Consider the following 17,856-nt stretch of genomic DNA (forward strand, 5'->3'; position numbering starts at 1 on the left):
GATTTCAGGCTATTGAAAATTCTTCATGATTTTGGTTGCATTGTTCAGTATCTGTTATAAATAATTTGCTACACTTAAGGAAAAAGAAAGCGGCTTCTCATGGGATCATGTTGGAATTGTGCCGTCAATAAAGCTGAGCCGTGGTATTTGACAAAAAGCYTTGTGTCAAGGCAAACTAATGACTATTGTTTGGCAATTAAAGCTCTGAATTTTCAGGCAAAATAATGGACCATTTTTCTTATTCTATATGCATGTTTTATTTTGGCTCAGGAACAAAAATATCCTTTGTTGAAGGATTGCTTTTCTTCTTTTCTCCTTTGGTCTCATTTACATTACTCCACTTTGGTATCATGTCCTCAGATCAGCTCTTCTCTCTCTTTTTCTTTTGTTTCTTCCCCTCCAGCCCACACATATGCTTAAAAAAAAAAGGCACAAAAAAGAAAAATAAAACCAAAACCACTAGAGGCTGGAGCTAATGCTGTTCTGGAAAACTCTTCTTTTTTTGAATAAACTATTGCCAGCCAGCCACTTCCTTTCCCCTAACTGTACCAATTTAAGAACAGTGTTCAGCTAAGTTTAGTGAACCATTTTTAAAGTCTTCTCTCAAATAACCATCCTAGCACAATAAGATCACAATATTTTAGGAACATTCAAAGCTGTATTACATATATATATATATATATATATACACACACGCATCTATATATTTATATATACACACGCACATACTGTTGCTCTCAGATGCTAGGAGGTCTGCAGTTACCTGTCTAAGAAAAATCCCCAGGTTGAAATGAATTGTACCTTAAAACACAGACATTTCCTAAATGTTTTATTGCCTGCTTTATTCTCAAACAATGTGGGAATTCCTCTGTAGGCCTGTAAGATTAACACCAAATAGGAACTATAACATCTGTCAGCATAAATATAAGTCTGAGTTATGAAGAAATGTTTAATCTTAGAACTGCCCATTCTTATAAAAGAATCAGGAAACTATCCATAACATCAAACTCATCRTTTTTCCTGACATGGTAGACCTTTCAAACAGAGATGACTATGAGTACCCATGTTGCTTCTACTCGAGGTTAAGAAATCTATTTTTTCCTCCTCTCAATCTGGAAAAAAAACAACCTTTCTGGTAGTGAAGGAATTCTAGTAAACAGAGGAAATTGGCACTTACAGAAAAAAAAAAAAAAAAAAAGTATTCTGTGTACAATCTCTTGGAAGGCCCTGTAGAGATCTCCCCACATAGCAGCAACGAGCTCATGTGCAGAAAGGTGGTACCTGGGAAGCCTGAAGGACAATACTCAGTGTCTGGTTGCTCTCTGTAGACCAACCCGTGGGTGCTGCAGGGTTGTCAGTTTGTTTCAGATCTACACTGTAGCACTAGTTAAGAAAAATCAGTAATTTGTTATTTCCATTCTGTTATCTTCTTGTACTTCCCAAATGATATTATGTCTACAGAACACTGCRGTCTCCATGTCAGTAAAATAACACGGGTGTCTACTGAACTCCTACCTGTTATCCACAACAAAGACAAGCAGGTGCTGAGGGAGAGTCAACWGTCATCTCTAACATGCAATACTGAAACTTTGCATGAGGTCAGATTTAAAATAGTATATTTACATATGGTTTTAAAAGAGTAATGAAACCACATTTACCWAGTTTGAGGAGTGCATATGAATATTTTAAATCTCACCATAACTCTCTTCTATGAATATACTTTTCAAGTATATTTTTGATGGATACCTAAAGTGGTGATTAGCATCGTGACAAGTTTCAGTGGATAGGAAAGTGCCTGGATGGATGGCTAGTCACACCAGCCAAGTGTTCATTTAAGGTATTCCCTGGAAAGACCTTTGCTGCCTGAGGGCTTGAAATCTAGACTGAACAGATCTGGTCCTTGGACATCCAGCCCCCTCCCACGCTGTGTGGTRTAGCTATTTATGAACAAATGGGTTTCTGCCTGCCTGAAGACAAAGGGCTGCTCTGTGCTAAATGGGGTGTAGAACTCGACAGAGCAATACTGTGACAGGATGCAGCCTGTGCTGCTCAGACCACTGGGGGCTCTGTCCTGGAAAGCCCTGAGTGCCCGTCTTCCAGGCACKTAAGCAGTGACAGGCAATCCAGCAGTGAGACAAATTAGGGGGTGCAGGTCTTTACAGAATAAGCCTTTACCGGCTTTCTCTGACTCTGTTTTTGACAAGCGGGATCAAAACCATTTGATACATAGTTGTGGAAGAACATTACTACCTTACCTGCTGCCTGAGCTTTATCCTTTCAAACTCTTACGGGCCACCATTCATGCACATGACTGGAAGCTGCATGAGTTCCTAAACTTGGCTTCTTTTCGGGTCAAACACCGCAGAAAACTAATAATTAAAAAAAAAATTGTGTCACGAAATGTTCTTCTGGAAATACAGAACTGTACATAAATACTTGGATAAGTAGAAAATAATGCTTGGYAAATTCTGCTTGTGGCTTCCAGCATAAAGGCTCCATCACCGTTCCGGGGTTTTGCTAACATTTGAGAAAGCAGCGTCACTGTGCTGCTGCTGCTCTGCGAGCCACGGAGCTGCGGAGCTGGCAGAGCAGCGAGCGCTGTCGGTGTTTGGGCAGTGCCGCGGCTCGCAGCGTCACGGTGCGGGTGGGCAGCGGGGATTGAACACGGTCCGAGTGGGCAGCGAGGATTAAACACGGTCCGGGTGGGCATTGGGGCCGGCAGCGCTCGGGGCGCGGGGCGCTGCGCTGAGGGGCCGGCACGGGGTGCAGCGATGCGCTGAGGGGCCGGCACTGCGCTGAGGGGTGCAGCGATGCGCTGAGGGGCCGGCACTGCGCTGAGGGGTGCAGCGATGCGCTGAGGGGCCGGCACTGCGCTGAGGGGTGCAGCGATGCGCTCCCCACGCTCGCCCTCAGCCGCGGACTCCTCGCCTCGCCCGGCGCGCCCCCGCCTCAGGAGAGCGGGGAGCGAAGGCGCCGCGGGGCGGAGAGAGGGAGACGGAGAGAGAGGACCCACGGCCCGACCCGTGCTGCCGCTCGGCGGCCCCGCTTACCCCGCGGGACTGCGCGGGGACCCGGTCCCGCCCCGGGGGCGGTCGGGGGCGGCCGGCCCGTCCCCTTTAAGCGGCGCGACGGAGGGTCCCGCCCGCTCATTTCCGAGCACGCAGGAAGTGCGGCCGCGGCTCCGCGCCGGCCCGCGCGGTGAGTACGGCGGCACCGCGCCCCTCCGCCCTCCGCCGCCCCGCTCCTCCCCGGCCCCGCGCCCCTCACCTGCCCGCCGCTCTCGGCCGGCCCGCCGCCCCTCCCCGCTGCCGGCAGAAGGTGCCTCGGAGCGCCCCGAGCCCGCCCGGGAGCGGGCAGCGGCACGGCGGCGGGCCCGGCCCCGCGTCCCGGCCCGGAGGGGCTGCGGCCGGCCCTCACCGAGCGCCCGGGCGGCCGCGGGTCCGCGCAAACGGGGCTGCCCCGATCGGCCTGCCACACCGGGCCGCTCGGGGGTACCGTAGCGCTTTCTCAACAATAAAATGAATCTGTCCCTCACGGCTGCGTTTCCATTGTGTTAGCTGGCCGTAGGCGTGCTGGGAGCGCGTTTGTGCAGCCGCAGGCAGCGGGATGCAGCGGGCGGCCCCCCCGGCACAGCGCAGCGCTGGAGCGGGCACGGTGTCACCGCCCGGCCGGGGTGTGCCGGGCTGCGGGGGCCTTGGGACACGCTCGAGAAACCCCCATTCCTTCCGCCAGCCCCCCAACACAGGGGAATGATGATGAGAGGCTGCTTAATTGTTCTCAGTGGAATATTCCACTGTGGTTTATTCTCTGTGGTCTGCATCTCTTCATTTTTGTCAGACACGTTCTTGCTCGGTAAATTCTGTGCTCTCGTAAACTGTGAGAGTTGTAACGTTTTGATATTGAATATAAAAATAAGTTGTCATCAGCCAATTAATTCAGAAATGCTAAAGCAGAAGTGGGGGGGGTTGCAATTTTCAAGACTGTTTTTAAACCTAACTGTAGAAATTTAGRCTTGATAGTACATGTTTTCAGTGGAGTGTAATTAGTGTTTACTTTATTCTGTGGTCGTTTGTGGTTTTTTCCCTTCAAGTCTTTCTGTCAGGTGGAAATTGAGATGCTGATCTCTTCTGCTAAACTTGTAGATGATTGATAAGGACTAACTTTATTGTATTCTCACGGGTAGYTCAGAAGAACTGCAGGGAAGAGGTTGTTTCAACACTGAGTCAGTATCTCTCAAGTTAAGGTTATACAGTAAAAATACTTTCTTTCTCCCCCCCTTTTTTTTCCTTGGAGACTAATTCTGGGGCCTTCTAAGGCAGTTTCTTCTTTTCCAGCATGCACTAGCTTCTAGTTCCTATCTTGCTTTAGTGTGCTTGAAGGAAACTTCTGACTTCCCTGTATTTATTAGCTAGATAGTGGGTCCCCAAAGAGCACCAAAGACAGCGTTTTGGAAATATTCCCAGTAGCTGTCAGTGGAGGTAGATGCGTTCTGCGGAGGGGTGTTAGCTATRAGCCTCAGTTATACCCTGAGGCTTTTATGGGAGACTCTGCCAGTAAGTCCTCATCAGAAGTATCGGGAGACACACACTGAGTGTTGCTGCAGCGCCACTGTCCTAAACCATCAGTAGCTGAACACGGAAGAATGATGATTGTTGAAGCACACAACTGTATGGCCTGAACAGACGTTCTTTATGTTGTCKCTTGCTGGAGAAAACACGTGAAATCTTCAGTGAGGTTAAGATTAGTTGATCTTGATTAGTTCTTTCGCTTCTTGCTCCCATKATATTGCTTTAGTGTCTTTCTCAGGTGTGAGGAAGGAGGGATTAAAGGAAAAAAAGAACCCCCCCCCCAAACCTGTCATAGCAGCTGCTATATGGTGGTAGAAGTTGCACCAAATTACCCTTGAATTTAAATTCTTTGCTTTTATGTTCCAACCCCAGGACATGGGTCTTCCTAAGTCAGTGAGAAACATCATCTGAGGGTATAGTTAAATGATAAGTAGCTGTGGTCTGTTGCCAAGAAAACCCACAAGCATATCTGGCACTAGAATTTCAACCCCTGCATCCCAGTCTGCTGCTTCATGCTTKCCAGAAGTGTTCTGTGGACCTCTTTATAAAAAGAATCCACCAGAATCACCTGMACTTTTAAAAGAGATAAAACTAAATTCCCAGGAGGGAGGGTAGGAGAAATATGAGGTCAGTTTTTTTCACTGCAGAAAACAAATTGCACAATATTTTTCTTGTCTGAAGCAGCCTGTCATTATGAAGCAAGCTTCATGACTTGCAGTATTTTCTCCTTAAATAATGCGGAAACAGGATCACGGAGGTGGGATGAAAGTCAGGCTTTGGATGAGTGCTGGAACTGATAATGTCCTTGGCTTTTTGTTTGCTCATCTAACCTCTAAAGGATCAGCCCTCCAGAGTAGAAGTGTGGGAAGAGGCTGTAATAATTTTGCTTCTGGGAAAATAGCATAGAAAATAGGCAGGGTTTTCAAAAGATCAAGACTTTCTTAGGAAAAAAAAAAGTGGCACAATGGGAAGAAAATTATTTCAGGAGAATATTGTTTTTAGAAAAAAAGACCAAACCACAAATAACTGTGCTTTATCTGTGCATCTAATTATGTTCTTTCAAGCTTAATGCTGAAAATGGGGAAATGAGACCAGAATTCACAAGATGTTTATAAAAGAAATATAATACTTTTTGAAGAGAATAGGAATATAGTTTTATTTCTGAKTTAGAACCACAGCCTGTAAGAAGTATTTGTGGAAGGGCACTTCTTACTGTCTGCCAGAACAGTTTCATTCTGAATGATGATTAGRAAAGCCCAGCACATCCATTAATATTACAGTTCATTAAAAAAAACCCTGAAAGTGTGCAATTGCTTCAGTATTTTAATTTCTCTTTTATTAAGCTCTTTAAAAAAATGGATTTTGAGGGCAGGAAAAATGGTGCAAGTTGCAACCCAATCATAAGTGCCTTTTGTTGCGAGGGTCATTTTTAGGTGCAGCTAGCTTCTGCTTTTATCCAAACCTTTAAAAAAATTTTATTGTAAGGCCGCACATATTTTGTCTATACCTAAAAATGTAGACAGGCAAGTTACTCAGCTTAATATTTCTTGGGTATCTAATACTTTGTGGTGTGTGTTGTTTAAATTGGTCAATCTGATGGTCACTGCTATCTGAGAAACTTTTTTTAAAAATAGTAACTAAGTAATCATTGCAAACTGCATGTAGTCACTAAAGAGCAGAGATTCAAGGGGAAGGAAAATGGCTTTTTTCCCTACTCCTTGAGGGTGCTGCGTCTGAAAACATGGCATATTTAAATACTTGTGAGAAGCCTGCACTCTCTCTGCTGGGCACTGGGCTGCTGTGCTGCAGCTCTGTTTTATGGTAGGGCTGGCAAGAGCCACTTGCTCCACAGTTTTTTCTGAATGGGTGTGATGGAATAATATCTTGGAACGTTCTCTGCTGTACCTTACTTGTTTTAAAGGCTCTTTCCATTCACAGACCAAATCCTCTGAAATTCTTATTAGCAAGTTGGTAAGACTGGCATGCCATTTCAGGCTGAGTGCTAGAAAGAGCATCAACAGAGTGAAATTCAGAGAATCCTAATCAGATGATATGAGGAATCTGACTTGTGAGGAAATCTTGTATCTGTGCTGTTTTAATCTAACCATTTCCTGACAATCATCTCCAACTGTAATAAAAAGTGACTGTAGTGATTGGCCTGTTTACTGGTTTGTGGCTGCCTGCAGTATAGGTGTCTTCCAGTGCTGTGTTCTTGGGTCTCGTGGCCTCCTTTAGCACTCTCTGTGTCCTGGGAAGGTGTTGGTCTGGAGCCCATCTTCCTGTGCAGCCTGCAGTGGAGGCTGTGTGTCCTTAGGTGTATTTGAGGAGAGTGTTGGCAGCTGTGTTGATGGGGCACAGCAGGGGCACAGCTGCCTGTGTTTTCCTTTMGCCTTCTCCCACTTTAATTCTTTCACTGGTGGAGTGAGTGGGTGGTAAAGGGCAGGTGGGTCTGGCTTTTGCTCTTACCTTTTACTGAAGGTGGTGTTTCACTGGGAAAGTGGCTCCTGAAGTGGATCCTTCTCCGTTATGGTACTGGGCATTTTGGTGGGGATGTCATTTAGGGCAGCTTAGGGAAAGCGGGGACCAGCAGCTGACAGCCACCCCATGTGCCTTGCTATCAGAAGCAAGGCTTCCCACCAGCTCCTCTGACACATCCAGAAATGACCTAAAATGTCCATKAATGCATTGCTTCCATAGATGGAGGGCTAAGAACCTGTGGGAGTCTGAATACAAGTGCACACTTGGCAACGAAAGAAAATGTGTGCAGAGTGGAAGTGGTGCAGCTGTCTCAGCAKCGTAGGGATGGCTGGTCTGATGCTGGGGGAGGCTTAGGTGGGCAGACACTTTTAGCACTTGTTCTCCCGRAAACTAGGGAAATTAATTCTACTTTTCTCTGGCATACTGTGGGGAATTTCTCTTCAAGAAATAAATATGCCATCTGTAGAATAGAAGTAAAATTCTATCATGGCTAGCAAATCCTCTGGTGATGGGTCATACCCGCATACTTTTAATGGCTGTCACGGCAACAGTCTTCTTTTGCTGAATGTAGCCCCAGGCTTGTTCTCACATGTTCATAGTTAATGCAGAACAGGTAGGAGTTAAAGGTAGCTTAGAAATACAATACTTGAAATTATTGTATTTTCAAGTAAAATAGCTGAGCCAGTAAGGTTCCTTTATTCTTATGTAGACACCTGCTTCTTGTATTTAACTGTGACAAGTGAACATCAGCCACAAAATGAGGATAATGTGTCTGCATTGTTAATTGTGCTTTTTGTCRAGACTATAGATCAATACTTTCATAAAAGACCAGAATTGTAGGACACCTGGTTCACCAAAAACTAGTMTATGAACCTACAACAACCTTTATATTGACTAGTCCCACTTAATTGTGTAAGGAAAAAAGCCCTAATAGTTTCCAGTGTCAGTTGCCAGACACATGGAAGGAAGGTTTCTGTCTTTCAGGTGTGTAATTGCAGGAAGACATAAAAATTTAAAGCTGGTGGCTGAGGTGGTGCTGTACAGAGGTCTTGAACTAATTCTGTTTGTAGATGTTGTGGCTGTGTCCTGTGATAGCCAGTTGCAGCCAGGTAGGTAATCAGGCATATTTTCTGCTACTCCAGTGTTCATGTGTGGTTTTTGCATGTGTGCATCTTCTCTGTAGAAACAGTAGAAATAGCCCTTAAGGAGTTCTGGGTGGAGTTTGTGTTGCTGCTGCAAGGGCAGGTGTTGAGCAGTGATGTACAGGAAGCAATTGAGGCACATTAGGAACACTGCTGAATTAAAGCAGAGGAAATTATCTAAATGAGCTTGTATTTTGAAGCACACTGTGAAAAAACAGTCTTGAGCTAGTCTTGAGCACAGCTGAGAGTGAACCTACAGTTCAGAGGCTAAGTCATAAGTTTCTGTGAAATCTGTCCTGTAAGAGTGTTTTGGGTGACAGCTTTCAGATGACTTGTGTTAGCACTTCTGCTGTCTCTTAAAGGTTTCCTCAAGCAGTGGTGTCAAAAAGGATTGCACTTGTCAACGCTGTTGATGCTACTCACAGCCCCAGGGGCAGCATATGACTTTCATGTCTTTCTTGTGCTCTGGTAGAGTGAAAATTAAGACTGCTGAGTTTAGTCCATCTTTCATGTGCTCCGTGAGCTCCTGATACACACAGAAGTCTTCCGAAGAAGAGACATACAATTTGCAAAGTAGGAGGATGAGTATTGTTTGCAGTTGGTGCTGGCTGGACAAAGGCTGGCAGGTCTCTTCCCAGCACAGTCAAAGYGTTGCTCCAGTGAGAATCTCTGCAGGGCAGATTTTACCCCAGTGACCACGGTGTTTGGCTTTTAACATCCAAAATACCATATTAGATCCTGCTATTAAGTGCTGCTATGCATATTTCTTTATGTTGGATTTTTAAAATCAGGTTTTGGACATAGTCCAGTGTTTTTTAATTCTTTTGCATTTAACTCTTCCAAATTCATCCTTAGTTTAAGGTTCTGAAGTGGTATTAGACCGACTGGTGGAAGTGATAGGGATCTAAATAAATTGTGTGAAGGGACAAGAAGGGAAGGGGAAMAAAGCCCTTTAAACCAGTGGTCAAACAGTGCAACAGAAGTCGCTGGTAGAACCATGTGTTAAATGTGGCACTTGTGACAAATGACTGTGGTAACAACATGATGGCCCTGTTGTGAAGCAAAACAAACAAAAAAAAAATAGAAAAAAAAACTCGTAGTGAGATATGAACACAATGAAASAACAGTGCAAGGAACCTGCAAAAACTTAGCAGAGGTTTGCATTAACACTTGGCTTCTCTCCCCTTCAAACCACGGTGATCTCTTCCTGAMGAAAAGAGGAGGAAGGGCGGTTCAAGTGTTTCAAAGAATGACTTCARGGACTTGAAAAGCAAAACAAGAGAGGTGAAGCAGTGTAATGCAGAGTGTTCASTGTTTGATGTTTCTATTTGTTCATACTGGCAATGTTTTCAATGCAAGGAAATATCAAGATAGATGGTTCTGACAAGCTGCTGGCCTTTTTGCTTCCGGTGAAGCTTGGTATTGCTAGTTCTTTAAGAGTAAGTTAATGCTTAGTTATAATGTCAAATTGAAAAATTACAGATGACATAAGTTGTGCTTCTGGAATGCACCAGATGTTTCTCAGTTGGCATCCAGCTTTTATGACTGGTGACATATTCACGGCTGATTTGTTGTGCTGAAAGCAGAACCTGAACTACGCTGATTTTTAGCCTTTCTGAAAATGTTTGTGTTACTCCTTCCATCTTAGATTGTGGACTGAAGAATAGCCAAGTGAGCACAAGTGAGTTTTGAAAACCACATGTGAATTTAAACTAGCTGATCCAGTTTATGTAAGAATATATTGAGGGTGATTGATTTTCAAGCAGCATTTTCTCAGGATTTCTGTATCAAGTAATAATTTTAACTGGTTTTAGTTATTTTCAAGCTCTCAGGCCAAACTGCCACTTGGACAAAATGCAAAGAAATGTCTTCCAGTGATCACTTCARGAGTCTTCAGTCTTGCACTGAGGAGACTTCTGTCTCCTCAAWTATTCCCTGGTACAAGGTAACCCTCAAAAAATTCCGCTATAAATCATAAATCAGTGAGAATGTTACTGTGGTGAATAGCTGTTACATCCTCAGAAACAGTGTTACTCCTTACCATAGAAAAAGCTCAAAAAAAAGGGAAAAAAATTTAACTCCTCCATGGAGTTAAGTCTCTAACATGTTTTGAATGCTAGCTAATTTGCAGCTCTTAGAAAGAATACTCTGGGTAAGGATTGTCCTTTTTCATCTCTTTTTTTTTATAACTTGAGAAAAAGAAATCGCCATGTGATAACCACCTCCTGGGTACCTGTGAGGGCCTCAAAGGGAATCTGTTTTGCTGTACAGCATTTTCAGATTTGCTTTACAGTATAAGGAGATGGATGCATGACCTTTATTCTTACCTTCCACAATGGGAAGTCTTCCAAWGGCTCCGTGTATGAACTTGAATGACAATTATTCTTTAAAAACAGCTCCAGAGTTTACATAGATTGTCATTTATATTTTCACTATGCTTAGGTTACAGTAGCTGTTATCTCAGTCTCTATATATAGAGTAGATGACAGAGRGATCTGAGAAAACAGGAGACAACTTGATTCTGAGAATGTAGTTAGATGTGAAACTTAGGTGAAGCAATTGCAAGTAAACCACATTTATTCTCACCTCTTTGGTTTTGCCAGCTGCTCTTCCACAGTGGATGATTGCAGTCATTCTCAGTGACTGGTTTTAATAAATGGAACATGGCATCAGTGAAAATGTAGGTGTGCTGTGCAAATGCTGTGCACGTGAGCYGGGATCACCAGTTACCTTTTACTGAGCCTATTGTGTTTGAGGGAGCATGTTCATCTTGTATGGGGGAAATATTTAGCTGGGGAATTTGAAGCTGTTGAGGCATTTTGGGTGCCTAAGGAATATTTCACCTTTCCTTGTTGACTTTGATTGATTCACTCCCAAGGCAGGCTGTTGGGAGGCTCTGCCRCCCTTCAGCAGACAGACTGCCATCAGCAGGGCATGGCTGCTCAGGGGTTGTGCCCTATGCCGGGATCCCAAATGCTGCTGTGTTCCAGTTGATGCAGCCCCTCSTGGGGACTGTGTCCTTAGTAAGGGYTTAACAAAGCATGTTGTAAAAGCAGGCTGGGTTCTTGCCTAATGCTCATGTGCAAAACAGCATTACTTACAAGATGTTAGGATTACCAGGAGAAAGATCTTCCCTGGTAASTGTGCTGAGATAGCTACTTGTACTTCTGTTCCCATTTCTGGGTTGAACTCTAGCAAGCAACAGGGTAGGCACGATAAATGTAGTCATATAGTAACTGCTGTTTCTTTAATTCCCTGTCAATAAGGGGAAGAAGACATGCTTCTCCAAACTGGGAGTTTGTGGTTTTCTTGCCAAATTTAAAAAGAGGAATAGCACCTACAGCAGTGCAGAAAGCCACAAGTTAAGCAATATAAACTAGGAAAAGTTGTATCATGTCGAAAAGTTACTGTCTTGTGAAAGGTGAAGGTAGAAGARCCTTTCGTGATAGCTATTCGATAATAGTTTTAGAACAAGCAAGCAAGCAAASAAAACTCCTTCAGCTGCTCATGCCTAAGACATTTTACCTAGTTSTTCTTGCCAAGCAGGTGTCTCTCTTCATAAAAACAATAAAGTGACTGTGGGTTGACTCTTATTTCCTGGCCTTATCTGAAATGGGATAATACAGACCAGTGTGGTTAAGGTGTAGCTGGTTGGGTTTCAAGTTCCAATTTTAATTCAGCGTTTTCCAGGCAAATGGACTTGCTTTGGATTCACTGAAGCCAAAGCAGGGCTTCTATTCATAAGCTCATTGCTTACTTTGGATTAGGCATAAAGTAAATAATGTGAATAATGCTGTTCTTTCATTTGTCCACTTAACTATGTAATGGATTTAGTTTTGTGTAGGAACAACAAATGCCAGGACAAGCAATAACTTGCTTACTTCTCTCACTTACAGGAGATAAAACTGTTTCAGCAAAAGGTTGCACTTTTTCCTTGTTATTTCACAGTGGATTATGAAAGGATTGCATTTAAACCGCTACAGTACAGTTAATATTTCCTTCATTTGAGGATGACAGCATGACTGCTTTTTCCAGGTATTGTCGTGGCAAAAATACCACCACGTCTAAGTTGTTGCATATCACCTTCTGCGTGCTTTCTCTGAGAACAGAGGCAATAAACCCCACAGTATTTCCTATTCTGTCAGCTTGGCATGCTGATTTATTTTTTGCCCATGTGCATGGGTCAGGGAAGGGGTGTGTGGTGCATGAGCAAGTTGGGTCCTTCCCGCAGCCCTCATGGTCTGTTGCTGCTGTGAAAACACATTCCAGGGAACTTTGAAACTGAGGCAGAAATTGCAAGAGAGGATTTGGGCAAGCTGTAAAGAGTGTGAGCTGCTTGATCTTGATTCTTAAGATGATTGATTGAGCACCACTATTAAAATGAAACCCTACTCTTTTCTACATTTCARTGTTTTAAAGGTTAGCACAAAGTGTGTTGCTTCAGTTGCTTATCCTGAAAATATGTCATTAATAAGCAAGATCTGGTCCTTGGAAAAGGCAGGGGTTTTTATTGATTTTATCTCTCCCTGGTATTGAGAGTGRGTTAATCTATCACATGAAACAGGGGAGATAAGAAACCCGATATATCTTCCCCGTGTACTGCAGTCTCTTATGTGGCAGTGGAAACTTGTGGAGGTTTGGTCTTAACTTTATTTCGGAGCACAGCATTTCTGCTGGCAAAATAACAATGTTGCTCTTTATAAGAGAAACCATTTGCATGGGGAATATTATTTTTTGAGTAATAAATCCTGTGATTGTTGCACCCATCACTGAAGTAACWTTTTCCTATGGTTCCTGTGCCTGAACTACTTACTCCTGGTGTACTGTGAGTTCTAGAATGGTCCTTGTGCCAAAGGCATGATTTTTTTTCCTTCCCATTTAGGAGCTAAAGAAATGTCTGAAGTTACCTATTGCAGATTTWCTTGAGCACTTTAAAATTCATCACAGGCAGTTCATAACGTGTACAGTTCAGCACTATACATTTTTTCCCCATGTCCCTAATTAAAAATGAAGTAAGATTCTCAGTGATCAGTGTGCATTCATTGTTGTCCCCTGGCCCTGCTGTGAGGCTCTGACTTTGGCAGTGTTGTAGCAGTGGAAGCTTCTAACCCAGCAAGAGAACCTAAGGAAACTGATGMAAATCCAAAGAGGTAGCTGGAAGAAGAATTCCCTTTGGTGTCAGCCAGGTGGGTTGAGCTGCAAAGGTGAAGTTCAGTGCCTACCAACTAACGGGRAGTGTTGTGAATTGGAACAGTGTATCACGCTGTAAACTTTCAAAAAGTTCAAAATAAGCTGCAGTGTCTGATGTGATTGATTTACTGGGGGATGCAGTMTGAAACTGGTAAGACCTAAAATACTTTGATTATTTTCACTCTCCTGTTGGTTTGATTGGATGCAGGTCATCTTTCTGTAAATTGATTGTGGCTTTTGACTTTTCTCCAGTCCAGCAGTGCACATGTATGTGTGTTTGGGAGGCAGAGCCATGGCTGAAAGCAAATTAGATGGCAGAATTGTGATAAAAAGATGTTTTAGCAGTCAGTAAAGAGAGTGAGATTCTTGACTAGTTTTCTATGGAAAGTGTGAATTTTGGCAATTAATTGTTCATGTGGGTTTTTTTGTTCCTCTTCTTTGCTTTCCTTCCTGACAGCTGAAAAATATGACTTTGGTGCTGGCTCAGCTAGAGCTGCTCAATAAAACCCTGGAAAAATTCCTTTGTCTTTTCTGAGGCTGTACCTCAGCAGACTGTCTAAGCAGAGATTATGTGTTTCTGTTTGCTTAAGGTATGGTTTGAGGTTTTTTACTCTAGGGTTTATGCAACAGCAGATGCCCAYCTTGCTTTGTGTTTGATTTCAGCAAGTGAGAAGATAATGGTGTGCCCAGTGTTCCTCTAACATTCYCTTCTCAGTGGCACTGTTCTTCAGAATATGCAAGGGATGAGATTGGACCTATGTTTTCATTGTATAACTTGCCAAGAAGARAAATATGTGTGTGGAGGCGGCCTAAGACAGTGAATATCTATGGCATCTGGGTGAAATTATGAACAATAAAATAGCTCTCAGCTGGAATTTCATGAGCAGCTAAACAGTGACCGTCTAGGGCATGCTGAATAAAAAGGACATGTCTAAAGTAAAACATGCTCACACMAGGAATGTCCCCCCGGTCTGGCATGAAGCCAAGTGCGTACTGAATTAGGTCACTGCTTTAAGTGTGAATGTTTCCCCACTTCAGAAAGACGTGTTCGTCCTTTACAACAAGGAACAAAACCAGAATGCTAATACAATWAAAAAAAGTAAAGCATTTTCAATTAGCATGCTGGTTTATTCCCTTGTGCTTAGAGAATCAATGAACTTTATTGTAAAGAACCGAAACACTTCCCTAGTTGAATATACAGAAGGTCCTGGAAATGCCGAAAAAAATTAACAAAATCAGTTGCCTCTAAAAAACTACAGATCTTTATAAGAATTGTATAAGCCTCAGATGTCTCATTCTTTGGAGATCATACAGACTACTGCAAATAGACTTGTTCTGAAGAACTGATATGAAGTGAAATACAGCATGTGCAATTTAAAGTTTTGGAACTTAATCTTTAAACACTGAAATTTCAGGGTCTTCTGTGTGATTACTTATTTCCAGCTAATCTCACTGTTCTTTTTTATAAACTTCAGAATGTTCCATGTAACCCAATTAGTCTCCCCATTGTGATTTTTGGGATCCCATGTGCCTTTGCTTGTTCTGAAGTTTCACAGCCTGCTTTCTCTTGTAATCAGATTCTACAGCCTAGTTACTGGAATTCCTAAAATAGGGCTGTGCCAGACTGAATTCATATCAAATTTGGGTTGTAAATATGCAAAACCAGGGCTTTATTTTTTCTGAAAAGAGAGAATAGTGAAATAGAGTGCTTGTAAGCCCTCCTTTTTTAATGGGATAAGAAGGAAGGAAAAAAGATTCTTACTGCCTTTGCTCACTCTTCGAAGTATTCAAGAAGAAATGTGTCTTACTYCTTTATGATGCCTTTCTCAGCAAAAGTAATATTGAAGGAAAAAAAAAAAGGAGATGTCAATTGGCTCAGTCTCCTCTGCTTTAGCAAGCTAACTTACTGCTTCAGCTCTCCTTGTGCAATTTAAAATTTTAATGCTTGACATAACAGGTTGCACAAATGTTCCTCACCTTGAAAGGCATCAGTGAAGCTGGAGTGGAAAAGATGCCTCTTCTTTATGGAGATACAAGAAAATGGTCAAACATAAATAGGCCGCGCCTATCTCTGTAAAGAGGCTGTCTCGTTAATAAGATTGTTGTCACTAGCCCAATAGATAAAGGGTTTCAGCTAATAAAGGAGTAATTAGAGCCTGGAAGGAAAAGGGATCTSTTTGCAGCCCAGCTTGCACAGTTCTCATTGCTTCAGAAATGGCTCACTGTATCCTCCATGACCATTCCTCAGGGCAGTGCTCCCCCAAACAGCCCTCTGCTGTAAATAGGTGAAGTGCCAGTAGGAAGGCTCAGAAATCTGCAGATATTCATAATCTTTTGTTCTTGCGTTKGTGATGTGCTCCCAGCAGCGAGTCCCTGAGGAGGCGTGTTGGCTTCCCTAATCCAAGYTTACCATAATGATGTTTGGCCACAGTTAGGAAAGGTGTGAAGAACAGAGTTCTCTCACTGCCCCCTGCTATTCTCTGAGGGAGTCTTAATCTCCTGGTGCATTGTGTCCTCTTGACATCACATCAGGAGATCTGTTGTCACTTTCTTCTAAGTGAATGAGACCTAAAGAAGCTTAGTGACTCACCAAATAGAACACAGGGCAATATATTGGTGGAGCAAGAATTGACTATGAAGGTGTACTAGACTAATGCCCCAGCTTCAGGGGTATCTACTTGTCAGTTAACAACAATTAGAATGGTTGGGACTTAATTTACTGATATTTTATGCAAGTTAGGTAGTCTGATCATTTTTCAATATGCCTTTACAGATTGAAGATTTGTCCACTTCTGCATGGAATAGCTTTAGTACAGTCTTGCATTTACTTAGGTTTAAAGAAGCTTATGGTTCTTTATGCTAGTAATTGTGGCTTTTTGTCTTGCTGTCTTAACAGAACAAGAATTCAGTAAGAAATCTTTAGTCATCTTTGTACTAAAGAAAGCTTGGGATGATGTTGTGTCATTTCTGTGAACTGGTTTTATCCTGTAGATTTTTTCATCTGTTTCCCTTGATTCACCACATCTGGATACCAGTCAACAGTCTGAGGACACATCTGGTGTTGATCACTATTTATAGGCATTTAGMTTGCGTACCATATAATGTTGTGTTTGTGCGGTGAGGAGTGACTAAGTTCTGTCTTGTCTGGACTTGAAAGGATGCTATTTACTATTCAGTAGATAAAACTGTTATTTATTTTGTATCAAAGTCTCCAGTAGCTTTCCATAAGTTCCAAAAGCTTCAGTTTCAGATGACTAATTGCCTTTAATCTGCTGCATTTAGTATTTCACATAAGCACTCTAAATTATTCGTTGACAGGGACTTCAGCACTAGAAATACTAAAAACTGCTTCAAGCAGTCCTGTAGACTTCACTGGACAACTACAAGGTTGCAAACCTGGTGTGCATGACATGCATGACGTGCCTGCAAAATTTGGGTCAGCTTTGGCAGGCATTACTGGTGGTGATGTGAATAAGTCACTTAATCTTTCAGGCCTTGTAACTGGAGCTTTCTTGCAAGTGAGGACGATCTGTGTCATGGCACCACTGATAAGGGATACCCTRTTCACAGTGGAGCAGTATCCTGCTCCTGGAAGCTGTGTGGGAAGGGAGAAGTGTCACAAAGACATAACTGGGGAGACACAGTGCCAGGTGTTTGCTGTGAACACACGGAGCACATTGTGGCACCCTGACAGACTGGCAGAGGCAGCGGAAGATGGGCTGTGTGGCAGCTGGCAGTGCTAGATAAGTCCGTCTAACCCAAATAGGAGGAGATGGGACTGAACAAGGTTTTTCTAGTCTTTCATAAGCATACTGAAACTACACTGGGAGTCTCAGAAGTTCCCCCAAAYCATAATTGCATAACACAGTCAAAATGGATGTAGAGCTAATAGGTCCCTGGATAAATTTTAATAAGCTTCACTTATTTTATACAAGCAAATTTTAAATGAAAGTATTTTATTAATGTTAGAAAGTAGACTAACATGCATTGAGCCTACTTCTTAGCTTTTGATGCTCTCGTTGAGGWGGCCATAAATGTTTAGCTGACTGTCTTTGCTGAACAGGATTTTTGGTATGACCCTCTTCCATAACTGTGGTCTGTTTCCCTGGTCTTTTCCTCCAGACAGGTTTGGTCAATTGTGCAAGAGTGTGACCAATGCAAATGGTCATTGCCTCTTTACACTAGCCTAACCATATCAAAAGATGGAAATGTTAGTAGGTGGGTAATCTGAGGATCCCTTTCATAAATCATGACTTGGCGTTTGAATTTTAGTTTCTGCTGGATATGACTGAATCTGAAATGCAGTTTCTCTAAAGTTTGATATTTAAATCTATAATACTTAATTCATGAGTGAATATTTATACCCTGAAAGATATTTACYTAAAGTAAAAGCAAATGAAATTGCAAGCTTCTGCTGCTTCAAAATAGTTAATGGGTTTTTTTTTGTTGGTATTGTTTTGTTTTGTGGGGTGTTTTTG

General features: G+C 42.7%; 1 protein-coding gene and 1 long non-coding RNA gene across 2 annotated transcripts in view; one reads left to right on the forward strand and one right to left on the reverse strand.

Moving 5' to 3' along the window:
• Nucleotides 1–233: 233 nt before the first annotated feature.
• Nucleotides 234–2,361, reverse strand: LOC130573036 (uncharacterized). The gene is made up of 3 exons (XR_008965289.1): nt 2,256–2,361; nt 1,282–1,383; nt 234–415 (listed from the first exon to the last, which is right to left on the reverse strand). It is a non-coding gene; the product is annotated as an uncharacterized LOC130573036 (long non-coding RNA).
• A 755-nt stretch (nt 2,362–3,116) lies between these two features.
• Nucleotides 3,117–17,856, forward strand: part of CSGALNACT2 (chondroitin sulfate N-acetylgalactosaminyltransferase 2) — a 30,581-nt gene continuing 15,841 nt past the window's right edge. Inside the window, exon 1 of the mRNA XM_057365209.1 lies at nt 3,117–3,198. The gene's annotated coding sequence lies outside the window, so the exon portion shown is untranslated. The remainder of the gene's footprint in view (nt 3,199–17,856) is intronic.

Source organism: Malurus melanocephalus, unplaced genomic scaffold, assembly GCF_030028575.1.
Source record: "Malurus melanocephalus ecotype Western Australia unplaced genomic scaffold, MMel_1.1 scaffold_49, whole genome shotgun sequence".
Classification (NCBI taxonomy): domain Eukaryota; kingdom Metazoa; phylum Chordata; class Aves; order Passeriformes; family Maluridae; genus Malurus; species Malurus melanocephalus.